Consider the following 4190-nt stretch of genomic DNA (forward strand, 5'->3'; position numbering starts at 1 on the left):
CTAAGCTTTCCCTGTGATTAAACTACTCACTATAACTAACGCCAATTTTTGTTTGTACTGAGGGTAGGGAGTTCAGGAACAGTATATCTAAATACTTGAGAGAAAACAAAAGGAAAATATTATCTTATGTCTGGGCTGGGTATATCTGACAGATTACCAAGAGGCTTGTCCATGTGTGGGGTGATACTATTTTCAATTAGATAAGTAATACCTGAATATATTTGCACAATGCATGTAGCATAAAAGGACAGAATATTGCAGTTCTCCCTAAATAATGGGATTAATTTTTAAATGGCCTTTAAAAAGACATAATAGCTGTACATGAATTGTAACACAGAATTTCCTTTTAGTAAAGATTTCAGACATTTGGATGCTTTTAAATGAGATAAGGTTATTATTCAAATATATGCATCTAGACCTTCAAGAAAAGAAAAGGGAAAAAATGATGGCATACTGCTCAATATCTAGATACTTGAGAAGTAGTCAGACATAGAGCCAGAGAGTTGGTCTTAGTGATCTTGAAGTCTTTTTGAACAGAATTCTATACTTAAATTCTGTTCTCTGTTTTTACTTTTTTCACAGACCCAATGAACCTGGCAAGCCTATTGTAATTAGAAATTACAATTTAGAGCTGGAGCAAAATGGAATGGTTAAATGTAGACACACCTAGGCAGCAGGCAGCCCTTCTGGCAGTCTGTTCTATTGTGTTTTTCTTCATGATTTGCTAATCCAATTGCATTTAAGAAACTTAAACATTTTTAAAACTGAAAGAACTCAAGAGAGAAATGTTTTTCTTTTATGAGGCCTTGGTATCTCCAAAGAAAAGCAAAACTCTCCTGCCAAAGGAAAATGTTTTTGTCATATTTTAGTTTTATTGTTGCATGTGGGTGGGAGGATGGAAGGAACCCAACATGTTTCTTGCTGTCATATGCCCTTTTTTTTTTTTTTTTAACCTTTGTTTTAAATACTGTCATTGAGTTCAGGGGCCAGGAGAGGGAGACGTTAATATGGAGATCATAACATAGATCTTTTTTGAGGGGTTTCTTTTGTTCTCAGTTCAGTTTATACCATGTTCGGCTGGAGAGTACTGCTAAGGAGGCCACACAATTGAGGGTTGTAAAAGTCAAGAATCTTTGTTTTCAGTGATAATCTTTTAACAAATGGGAGCCAGGTGTGCAATATTTGAGTTGGCTGCCTTTCAGGGTTTTTATTTATTTTTCTTTAGATATGCAACAGCAAGGCAGACTAAAATGAAAATGCAATCTTGTAAGTGCCTATTTTGGGTGGTGTTGGAAATTGTTGAATAATTACAAATTATAAGGAAAATATGAATAAAAATACAAGGGCTTGGAATAACACTGAATTCTGGAATTCTCCCAAATACAATAAGTCTTTCTTCCTCAACCATTCAGATTATATGACATCATTCTTTTTGTTAGTCCAAGGCCACCCATCTGGTTTCACCTCCTTCAAATATGCATTGTAATGTGTCCTTGGCAATATTCATGGATTTACAGAGCCTAAGAGATGGAAAAACTAGAACTGATCTAATTATTTTTTCCTTCTTTTTTTTTTTACCTATTTTTATAGTTTTTAGTTGACAAATAGTAATTGTATGTATTTATGGAGTACAATGTCATGTTTTGATATACGTATACATTGTGGAATAATTAAATTAAGATTGTTAACATATCCATCACCTCACATACCATTTTTTATGTTGGGAGCACTTGAAATTTACTCTCTTAGTAATTTTGAAATATAAATTATTATTAATTATAGTAACCATGCTATGCAATAGATATCAAAAACTTATTCCTTCTAACTGAAATTTTGTAACATTTGACCACATCTACTCAATACCCCCTACTTTCCAGCCTTTCTTAAGCACCATATTTTACTGTCTATTTCTATGAATTGGACTTTTTACCTTCCACATTTATGTAAAATCATGCAGTATTTGTCTTTCTATGTCTGGCTTATTTCACCTAGCATCATGTCCTCCAGGTTCATCCATGTCATACGTGAGAGAATTTTCTTCTTTTCTATGGCTGAATAGCATTCCATTACGTATATATACACCTCATTTTCTTTATCTGTTCATTCAGATTCCATATTGGCTATTGAGAATAATACTGTAATGAACATGCTAGTGCAGACCTCTCTTTAACATTCTGATTTCGATTCCTTAGAATATGTAACACAAAGGAATTCTGGATCATATAATAGTTCCCTCTTCTTTACAATTGTTTGGTCTTTGATCCAGTTCAGTGAGAAAATTGAAATTAGTGATTAGTTCTACTTCTGAGTTCAGTCAGTCCTTTTCTTTTTACAACATTTTTGCTTTCAGTTCATAATGTAATGAATAGTAGGTGATGGGAAAATTATTTTTAAATAAGCACAGGTGAATCAAGTCCCAACACTTTGCATTTCTCAAAAATATCAGAACTTGTAAAGAGCTTGTTCAACCGACAAGCATCTATTTCCCCATCTTTTGATTTCTGTAGTCTGATTTCTCTTAGAAAAAATCCCTACTTATGTACTTCACATAGGGATTACCACATTCATAATTCCACTAGAGTTAGGCCAGTCCACTAAGAATGTCATATCACCTGTGCCACCTTAATTGTGTCATGTCATCATCCCTGAAACAAACCAGTCTAAGATAACTGCAGGACTTTTGCAAATACATCCCTAATGCATGTATTCTTTTAGTGCTATGGTTGTGGACAGGACACACTATAGATGCATTAACTGCTGGAAACCATCATGTCAGCAAAAGGGAACGCATCTGATAACAACAGATACCCCACAAAAGACAGGTTCATGAAAGTACACAGAAAGGAAGAGGGTAAGGATGTGGTCTTTCAAGGCAGGCTAAATTCTGTGAGTTCTAAGAAATATTAGTGCTGTGTAGATTCTAATTAATTTTATATTTATTGGATTCTGTTGTAATGATACAATTCTACATTCCTTAAATATTAGACTGGTACCCTAAAAACCATTTTATATAATGAGATAGTAAATAAGGATATATGTGTCTTTGGATTCACTTTCAATCATTTTTTTTAAATTTATCTACATCGATTTCATAATGTTAACATATATTTAGAAATTATTTTAAGATGCCAATTATTTGAGAATTCAAATAATTGTATGATAAATGAGAATGAAATAGTGTTTGGATATTTTTAACATTCTAACTTCAGATTATGCTTAGAGATGATGATGATGAGTAGAAACCCAATTTGGAGTTAATCCTGTCTTATTACAAATGTGTGTATATTCATACATTTATGGAGAAGAATAATTTTGATTTATGTTGAAATATAGCCTTAAACACATCTAAGTATATTTTATTTTTTGTCCTCCTTTTTTTTTTTAGCAAATATCTATTTTTCATACGTTTGAACTATGTTGCCTTTTTATTTTCCTGTTATTGGCACAGTACGGACTAAGACTATAAAGGAGATAATTTAAGGGCAAATTCATGCTTGAAAAATTGAAATCATTGGTTTCCCCTTACAGAAGACTCCCTGGGGAACATAATTCAGGGAATCATGGGCAATTTACTACTAGTGGTGATATGTATCTGTCCCGTGTAAAAAGTCAATGATTTCCCTTTTTTTATAAAAAGGCCTCCCTGGGGACCAGGGAGTAGAAGGTCAGAACAGCTTCCTAGTTTGCATACCTGACTATTTGTTCTCCAATAGTAAACAGTTCTTCAAGTAATGACACTCTTGTGTCTGGCGCAGAGCAGATGCAGTCCTCGCGCTCTGCCATATCTACCACCGGGCTACGGTTATACAAAGGATCTTATTTGGAAGAGAAATGAAGGATTTTTAAGATAAGATTATAGCTCATTCACCTGCCACTCTCTCACTCAAACTTTACGTACTTGATATCCTTCTGCCTCCTACCACACTCCCATTTTAAAAAGTGAAAATCCTTGTCACATTTATAAACACCACGTAGGGCCCTGATTTGTCTTTTTATTAATCTATTTTTTTTCTATCAAGAATTTAGGGAACATAGCAGCATGGCAGTGCATTAGTGACCTATATAACATTGGCCAAAACAGTTTTTCTTAGTGGCAAAATCTAGTTTTGGATATAGGTAAACATTACATATGATGGTGCTGACATGTTTGTGTGTGAGTGTGTGTTTAGAGAGAAGAAATGTGAGAGAAA

The sequence above is a fragment of the Propithecus coquereli genome, unplaced genomic scaffold (genome assembly GCF_000956105.1).
Source record: "Propithecus coquereli isolate 6110/MARCELLA unplaced genomic scaffold, Pcoq_1.0 Scaffold22, whole genome shotgun sequence".
NCBI classification, from domain to species: Eukaryota; Metazoa; Chordata; class Mammalia; order Primates; family Indriidae; genus Propithecus; species Propithecus coquereli.